Source organism: Macaca mulatta, chromosome 19 (assembly GCF_049350105.2).
Source record: "Macaca mulatta isolate MMU2019108-1 chromosome 19, T2T-MMU8v2.0, whole genome shotgun sequence".
Taxonomy (NCBI): Eukaryota; Metazoa; Chordata; class Mammalia; order Primates; family Cercopithecidae; genus Macaca; species Macaca mulatta.
In genome coordinates this window covers 12,377,201-12,386,643 of record NC_133424.1, presented here as the reverse complement: position 1 = coordinate 12,386,643, position 9,443 = coordinate 12,377,201, and the positions used below count along the sequence as shown (strand labels likewise).

At 44.3% G+C, this 9,443-nt stretch overlaps 1 long non-coding RNA gene across 1 annotated transcript in view; it reads right to left on the bottom strand.

Annotated features, from left to right (window-relative positions):
• LOC100425173 (uncharacterized) overlaps positions 1-466 on the bottom strand; it is a 43,274-nt gene extending 42,808 nt beyond the window's left edge. Inside the window, exon 1 of the long non-coding RNA XR_001441262.3 lies at positions 150-466. This is a non-coding gene — a long non-coding RNA (uncharacterized LOC100425173). The remainder of the gene's footprint in view (positions 1-149) is intronic.
• Between the last annotated feature and the right edge of the window lie 8,977 nt (positions 467-9,443).

Genomic DNA, 9,443 nt, shown 5'->3' with positions numbered 1-9,443 from the left:
CTGAGGACCGAGTCAGAAATGCAGAGCATCAGGCCTTCCCCAATGACCTGCTGAATCAGAATCTTTTAAAAAGATCTGTAGTTTCTTGTTAAAGTTTGAAAAGAACGACTTACCAGCCTCCACTTTAGAGAGTATTTCATATTCCTCACCTGTGGGATATTGATCAGAGTGCGATGTGGAGACCCGGTGGGTTCGAGGGGCTGGGGCTGAAACTGGGAGAAGACACAAGTGAAACATCCCCGAGATGATGCAGCCTAAGGCGAGGCCGCTTTAGCAGCACTTGTATGGCCTGATGGCCTGGCCCACGGCTCCTGGCGCGCGAGAACAACCAGAGAACTGGAGTGGCTGTGGGCGCCGCGATGAATGCGCCGCGAGTCTAGCACAGGCACACTGCGACCAAGCCGCCCAACCCAGATTCGACCAAACATGCTCCCAGGCGAGCAGGCCTGCTTCCGGCCTGCAAGGGGCGAAACGTGATGGAGGAAAGGGTTTCCGCTTCCGCCAAGAGGCGGTTGTGACTCTCACAGGAAAGAGACGGGCCTGCCTGCAGTTCGGGAGGATATCCGGTACCTGGCACACCGGCCAGTAGGAAAATCACAGCAAATACAAAAATCTGATGTTTCAAATGCCCCTTATATACCCAACAATTTTTAAACCATATAAAAGTGAATCTATTTGGCTATTAAAAATACACTTCAATCAACTCCAAGATCCAAGAGACTACAAAATGAAAAAAAATTTTAATTAAACACTTTAAGCGAGAAACTATTCAAGTTATGAAACTTTGTGTAAAAAAAATTAACAATTATCTCACCTCAATGTTTTTTATCTGAAAGTAAAAAGTAGCCCACATCCTCCTTAAGCATTAGGCACTGATAATAAAAGGCTGGGCGAGTTGGCAAGTACCTGTGGTCCCAGCTACCCGAGAGGGAGGCTGAGGCGGGAAGGATCTTTTGGGTCCAGGAGTTTTAGAACAGCCTGAGTGATCTAGCTAACCCATGACTAAAAAAATTAAAAATAGCCTTGGCGCGGTGGCTCACGCCTGTAATCCCAACACTTTGGGAGGCTGAGGCAGGCAGATCACCTGAGGTCACGAGTTCAAGACCAGCCTGGTCAACATGGTGAAACCTTGTCTCTACTTAAAGTACAAAAATTAGCTAGGCGTGGTGGCAGGCGCCTGTAGTCCCAGCTACTGGGAGGCTGAGGCAGGAGAATGGCGTGAACCCAGGAGGCAGAGCTTGCAGTGAGCTGAGATGGCACCACTGCACTCCAGCCTGGGCGACAGAGCAAGGCTCTATCTCAAAAATAAAATAAAATAAAATTTAATTTAAAAATAAGCCAGGAGCAATGGCCTATAATCCCAGCACTTTGGGAGGCTGAGGTTGGAGGATTGCTTGAACTCACGAGTTTGTGGCAGTCTGGACTGGACAACATAGTGAGACCCTGTCTCTACAAAAAAAAAAAATTAAAATTAAAAAATGAGTTATGTGTGTTGGCCCATGTGTGTAGTAGTCCTTGCTACTTGGGAGACTGAGGCAAGAGGCTTTCTGGAGTCTAAGTCTAGGCTGCAATGAGCTGAGATCACACCACTGCACTCCAGCATGGGCGACAGAGTGTAACCCTCTATCAGAAAAAAAAAAAAAAAAAAAAGTATAAATTTTATAACATTTCTTCAATGTTGTGAATTTTTCTGCAACATGATACAAGAGTTAATTTGGATCAGATTCCTGAATTACTTACATTTAAACCATTTCTCTACAGTGAGGGTTGGGATGAGGAGCCTTCAATCCAAAGTCATATATAAACCTATAGAGGTGACATGCCAGTCATTTCATCAGGAAATACTCATACCTTTCCACAGATACGGCATATGGTGTTAGTCCTATTCTCAGAAATTAATATACATTTTCAAAAAATGTGATTTTAATTCAATCATATGTTTGGTCCATAAACAGCAAACTGCCTCCCTCCCCAGTTTAAAAAGTTTTCCAGTTGTTTTGTCTTTACTTTCCCAAACAACGGTTTCATCTTCAATCACGGTATTTCCTTCTTCCATCCTATTCCTATTGCTCATTGTTTTTTGACATTAACTTATATAGACTAGTGTAACGATAAGTGTTTGGGTGAAACAGACATATTTGCTTTAGTTAGGTGCTATTCCTCTACTCTGAAACATATATAATAGAACATTTCTATATCCACCAAAGCTCACATTCAAATCACAAGTCAAAACAAAGACTTTCCCAGGTTTAAGCATACATACTAAGAGAACTTATTTCCAGCACACAAGTCCTACGAGAAAGACCAAAGAAAGTTCTTCAGTCTGACATCAAATGATGGCAAAAAGGGGAAAACAAAGATGACTATTAAAGAATATTGTAAGTATAAAAGACAGACTAAATGTATATTTCTTTACCTGTGAAATAATCGGTTGATAGGTTGTTGGACCTACACATATAAAAATGTAGTATGTGTGTGTTTCTTTTGCAAATAACACCATACAGGAAGTGGACAAACCCAGTGACTACCAATGGCAAAGTAATAATCCTAAGAATGTATTGTTATGTGTGGAATCCCAAGAGTTGTTACACATGTAATAAAATACCCCAAGAATGCAAAAATATGAAAGCTGTAGTTGATATTTTTGTACATCACTGAAAATTAGACATATCACAGGAAAAGTGATGCTGATGGTCATGAGTTATCATTTACTTGATAAACAACAGAGTAATCACTACAAAAGGTAAGAACAATGATAATGAAAAATAATTCTACATGTAAAGACATTGGATGAAAGCAGAATTTACTGACCTTCTGAAGTAAAAATTGATTCTGCATAAATTCCATATTATTAGGGGGGTAAGATTTCCTTCATTCATCCTACTTTGAAGTTCCCATGTTACAGCACATATTTCTCCTTTGACATTGCTCTACTATTGAAATCAGGAAATTCTTTCCTGAGGATGTAGTGACCCCCTCTGTCCATTTCTTGAACCTCCAGCCCAGGTAGAATTATAGGGCAATCATTCCACATTTTGTAGTATGTTTCCTCAATTTTTTATAGTTAGGAAAATCTGTATCGCATTATTATTATTTTCCATTTCTCTTGCTTAACCCTCACAGTCTGGAAGATTTGTTTGTGAACAAAACGTTGCAATCCTTAACTTATGTTTATGAGTGTTCTGCAGGGAAAGTTAAAATTATAACTTCTAGGCCGGGCGCGGTGGCTCACGCCTGTAATCCCAGCACTTTGGGAGGCTGAGACAAGCGGATCGTGAGGTCAGGAGATCGACACCATCCTGGCCAACATGGTGAAACCCGGTCTCTACTAAAAATACAAAAATTAGCTGGGCATGGTGGCACGTGCCTGTAGTCCCAGCTACTTGGGAGGCTGAGGCAGGAGAATTACTTGAACACAGAAGGCAGAGGTTGCAGTGAGCTGAGATCGTGCCGCTGCACTCCAGCCTGGCAACAGAGTGAGACTCCATCTCAAAAAAAAAAAAAAAAACAAAGAAAAGTTATCCCTTCTAAACAGATAACCAAAGGGTGTTAGCATACATCATGGGTGTGAAGTGAGGGAGGACCATGAGACAGGATAGGTAGCCAAAGAAGTAACCATGTCCTGGAGACTTGGTAATCGTACAGTCAACACAATAAGCCTCAGCATTCGCACTGTAGTCAAGCTCATTCAAGCAAAGCTCTCTCCAGTAGGGAATTTCCCCTGTAGGGAACATGCGTATTTTGATTTTACCTGTCTTCAGATTGACCCTTTGCTCATTATAATAGTAAAAACCACACCCCTGGGTGGCGATTTAAGATGCTAATGAGATGAGAGGTATGAACAAGAATGTGCAGCTACTGTGCATACACACCCAAAAGACCACCCAGAATGTGCTTACTAGTAACACCTCTTCCCAGCCCCTTATGAATAATCATGTAAGATGCCCATAAAAGGAGTCTCCCGGCCAGGCATGGTGGCTCACACCTGTAATCCCAGCACTTTGGGAGGCCGAGGCAAGCGGATCACAAGGTCAGGAGTTCAAGACCAGCCTAGCCAACATGGTGAAACCCCGTCTCCACTAATAAAAAAAATTAGCCGGGCATGGTGGCATGCACCTGTAGTCCCAGCTACTTGGGAGGCTGAGGGAAAAGAATCACTTGAACCCAGGAGGCAGAGCTTGCAGTGAGTCAAGATCTCACCACTGCATTCCAACCTGGGCGACAGCGAGATTCCATCTCAAAAAAAAAAAGAGGCCGGGCACAGTGGCTCACACCTGTAATCCCAGCACTTTGGGAGGCCAAGGTGGGCAGATCACGAGGTCAGGAGATCGAGACCATCCTGGCTAACATGGTGAAACCTCGTCTCTACTAAAAATGCAAAAAGAAAATTAGCCGGGCATGGTGGCAGGTGCCTGTAGTCCCAGCTACTCAGGAGGCTGAGGCAGGAGAATGGCGTGAACCCGGGAGGCGGAGCTTGCAGTGAGCCGAGATCGTGCCACTGCACTCCAGCCTGGGCAACAGGCAAGACTCCGTCCAAACGAAAAAAAAAAAAAGGAAAGAAAAGAAATAAAGCAGTGCCACAGAGTATCCTGAAACACACAGTGCCCTGAGGATGATGGAGGAGGCACAAACCCTGTTTCACAGTTACCTCCAGGGCTGGATGGCGCCATTTTAAGAGTGTTGAATGGCATTCCTCCAAGTCAAGCTGGCCTGAGTGCACACACTGTGGAAAAGCCACAATCATTCACTGTTACACCTCACAAACCTAACCACTTTCCTTAATACTAGCCAGCCTCTGAAGGGCTGTATCTGGAATGTTCTGGAGTCTGTTGCCTCTCAGGGCATATCCACCTTCCCCCTACCCCCTTCCTCCACAGCAGACTTGAAAACACTCAAAAGAGCCAAAGTCTAATTATTAAACTTAAAAAAAAAAAAAAGTCTCCCTAGTGCCAGTTTGCTGTCTCATCCTTATGAGCAGCCTGCCCCGAATCCTCTCTCTCGCTCTCTCAGGGCATACTGTCTGTTCTGCATTTAACTTTCAAAATACTCTTTTTTATTTGCAATAAATTGCCATATACTGCATCTCCTTTGCTGCATGTCTCATTTGAATCCTTTTAAACTAAAAAGGCAACAACCAAGGTCTCACAGCAGCCATCAACAACAAGATCAGTAGAGAAAAGGTGAGGCAGTAAGTGAGCTACACCTGAGGATCAAATCGAAAGGTGACATCAGAGTCAAAGCAAGCGTGTGGAAACAAGTCCTCCATGGACAAGAAAAATGGAAAAACAGTGTTAAGGAGGGATTGAACCAAGGACTGCTTGGTATGTTGGTGGTCCGGTGGGGTCTTTGCACTACTGTGCTCCCCACTCTTTTAATGCTGGGTCTGTCCCACAGACTCTGGCCAACAGATGAAATGAGTACTCAGACACAGGAATGCAGTGTAAGAACAGCTAGGTGACTACCTAGCTCTAGTGGCCAGAGAGCAGTGTTTCAATACTTTATATACTGTTGCTGTTGAGCTGATAACTGTTGTCCCATTATGGAACCCTAGCTTGAAAATCCCCTTGAACTTGGAAACCCCCAGCAGGCACCAATTACTTACTGCACATTCACTTCACTTTCATTTTTGAGGGATCCGTGGCGATCTGTTGCAGCATTCCTCACACGGGGCACCACCTGCCGGGTCTGTCCTGAAAACCCTGGCCAACGGATGAAATGAGTACCCAGACACAGGTATGCACAGTAACAGCAACTAGGTGACTGCCTGGCTCTAGTGGCCAGAAAGCAGCCCCAAGAAGCTGGAGCTGCTTGCTTTTATTCAGTCCAGGCACAATGCTGAAAACCTGCAGCCAACACAACCTGTAGGTAATTAACACTTATTGTTCCCCTATCAGGGAACATCAGGCACAGGGAAGATCAAAGGTCAGTTCCTGGTCAACACAAGTAAACAAGCCTGTTTAAGATAAATTCCCTGGGCTGGGCGCGGTGGCTCAAGCCTGTAATCCCAGCACTTTGGGAGGCCCAGACGGGCGGATCATGAGGTCAGGAGATCGAGACCATCCTGGCTAACATGGTGAAACCCCGTCTCTACTAAAAAATACAAAAAACTAGCCGGGCGAAGTGGTGGGTGCCTGTAGTCCCAGCTACTCGGTAGGCTGAGGCAGGAGAATGGCGTGGACCCGAGAGGAGGAGCTTGCAGTGAGATGAGATCCGGCCACTGCACTCCAGCCTGGGTGACAGAGCAAGACTCCGTCTCAAAAAAAAAAAAAAAAAAAAAAGATAAATTCCCCCACACTCCCTTGTACTTACTCCATGCCCTCTGCCTCAGGGTTATAGAACAGCTGCCTTCAGCTATTCTCCCCCAGAGCTCTGCAGAACCTTCCAACCTCTCAGAAGGTTTGCATCCTTTCTCTACAGTTTTTCCCCACCACTCTGACCAAGCCCACACATTTTAATGGTACTAAAATACAGATAAAATACAATTTATCATCTAAACAATTTTGTTGTTATTGAGACAGAGTCTCACTCTGTCTCCCAGGCTGGAGTGCAGTGGCACAATCTCAGCTCACTGCAACCTCAGCATCCCGGGTTCAAGTGATTCTCCTGCCTCAGCCTTCTGAGTAGCTGGGATTACAGGCATGCACCACCATGCCCAGCTCATTTTTGTATTTTTAGTAGAGACAGGGTTTTGCCATTTTGGCCAGACTGGTCTCCAACTCCTGACCTCAGGTGATCCACCTGCCTCAGCCTCCCAAAGTGCTGGGATTACAAGCATGAGCCACTGCACCCGGCCCATCTTAATTTTTAAGTGTAGAATTACTGGCTTTCAGTACAGTCATATTGGTGTGCAGCCATCACCACCATCCATCTCCAGAACCCTTTTCATCTTGCAATATTGAAACTTTATGCCATTAAATCATAAGTCTCCATTACCCACTTCCCCTGATTCCACACAATCACCATTCTACTTTATGAATTTGACTCCTCTGAGTACCTCATATAAGCAAAAACATTTTGGGTCTGGAGTTTAAGGAGCCCATGTCTGGAGAAAGGTTGCAAGAAATCAAGTGACTCGACCTTATAAAGTATGTCTTTATATGAATGGACTACTTCACTTAGCATAATGTGCTCAAAGTTCATCAGTGTTGTAGCATTTCTCAGGCTGCCCTTCCTTTTGAAGGCAGAGTAATATTCTATCCTATGCATATACTACCTTTTGCTTAATCATCCATCTGTCAATATACAAGACAGTTGCTTCCACATTTTCCCTACTGGTAAGTTATGCTGCTATAGCATACAAATACCCATTAAATATAGTGTACAAATACCCATTTCAGACCCCTCTTTCTATTCTTTTGGTTATATTCCCAGAAGGGAAAAATGGTAGATGTTATTTCCATTTTTTCAAAGTATTGATTACCTGCCATACAGTTTTCAACAGTAGTTGTGACATTTTGCATTTCCACCAATAGCGTACAAGGGTCCTCATTATTCCACATCGTTGCCAGCATGTTGTTTTGTTCTTGGACAGAAGCAAACTAATGAGGGTGAGGGGATATAGATGTCATTTTGCTCTTGATTTGCATTTCCCTAAACCATGAGTGATGCTGAACATCTTCTTCACGTAATTATTGTCTATTTGTATATCCTCATTAGAGAAATGTCTATTCAACTCCTTGACCTATCTTTTAATGGGGTTGTGCTTTACCCACCGGGGGCTCCTAAAACAAAATGCCATAAGCTGGGCATATTAAACACCTAACATTTGCTCCTCAGTATATAGGAGATTGTGAACTCCAAGATCAAAGTGATAGTAGATTCAGTGCGTGGTAAGAGCAAGCTTCCTTGTTCAAATGAGGCTTTCTTCATCTCATTGCGTCCTCACATAATAGACAGCAAATGCAAGCTCTCTAAGGAACCTTATAGCCCCATTCCTGAGGACTCTACCCTCATAATCCTACCCAACTAATCCTAATTGCCTCCCAGGCATCCTAATCTCCTCATTCCATACATTAGGGGTAAGGTTGCAAAATACGAATTTCAGGGCCCAGCATGGTGGCGCATCCCTATAATCCCAGCACGTTGGGAGGCCAAGGTGCGTGGATCACCTGAGGTCAGAAGTTTGAGATCAGTCTGATCAACATGGTGAAATCCTGTCTCTACTAAATACAAAAAATTACCCAGGTGTGGTGGCGCATGCCTGCAATCTCAGCTACTTGGGAGGCTGAGAATTGCTTGAACCCAGGAGGTGGAGGTTGCATTGAGCCAATATTGTGCCATTGCACTCCAGCCTAGGCAACAAGAGCAAAACGCTGTCTCAAAAAAAAATATGAATTTCAGGGGACAAATAAAGCAATAATTTTCTACCTGACCCCTAAATTTATGGCCTTACATGCAAAATACATCCATACCATTCCAACAGCACCAAAAGTCTTGAACTTGTTTGAGCATACTCTGAAGCTTAATATCAAAGTCACTTCCAGGTCACCAGAGATAACATGGCCAAAACCATTGCAAGATGTGTTTGATGATTCAAAGAGAAAGAAAAAACAGCTTTTCCTATAACAATGTTTCCAACTAAAGCATCTGCGATTATGAAGACTGAAACTTCGGCAGGGTGCAGTGGCTCACACCTATAATCCCAGCACTTCAGGAGGCCAAGGCAGGCAGCTCATCTCAGGTCAGGAGTTCAAGGCCAGCCTGGCCAACACTGTGAAACCCTGTCTCTGCTACAAATACAAAAATTAGCAGGGGATGGTGGTGTCCACCTGTAATCCCAGCTACTCAGGAGGCTGAGCCAGGAGAATCGCTTGAACCTGGGAGGCAGAGGTTGCAGTGAGCTGAGATGGCGCCACTGCACTCCAGCCTGGGCAACAGAGACTCCACCTCAAAAAAAAGAAAAAAGACTGAAACTTCAATGCTTAAATATTTTCAGCCCTCAAACACCACAGATCCAACATTTGTGTTATTGACCTTCCACCAAAGAGGCAACATCTGCAATCAGATGTTAGTTCTTCCGGCAGATGATCTTCCGGATGTCCTGATAGAAAATTCAAGTTAAACTGATATCCCCTGACTTATCTACACTGCCACATATCTCAGCACCTGAAAACATTGCAGCTTTAGGAACCACAGAGCAATCATCATATGAGGGTTATCAAGAGAGAAGAACCAGGGATTTGGAGAATGTTAACATGTGTTTTCAGGCCATTAAATGAAACCAATCCATAACTTTTTTTTTTTTTTAGACGGAGTCTCGCTCTGTCGCCCAGGCTGGAGTGCAGTGGCTGGATCTCAGCTCACGGCAAGCTCTGCCTCCCGGGTTTACGCCATTCTCCTGCCTCAGCCTCCCGAGTAACTGGGACTGCAGGCGCCCGCCACATCGCCTAGCTAGTTTTTTTGTATTTTTTTAGTAAAGACGGGGTTTCACCGTGTTAGCCAGG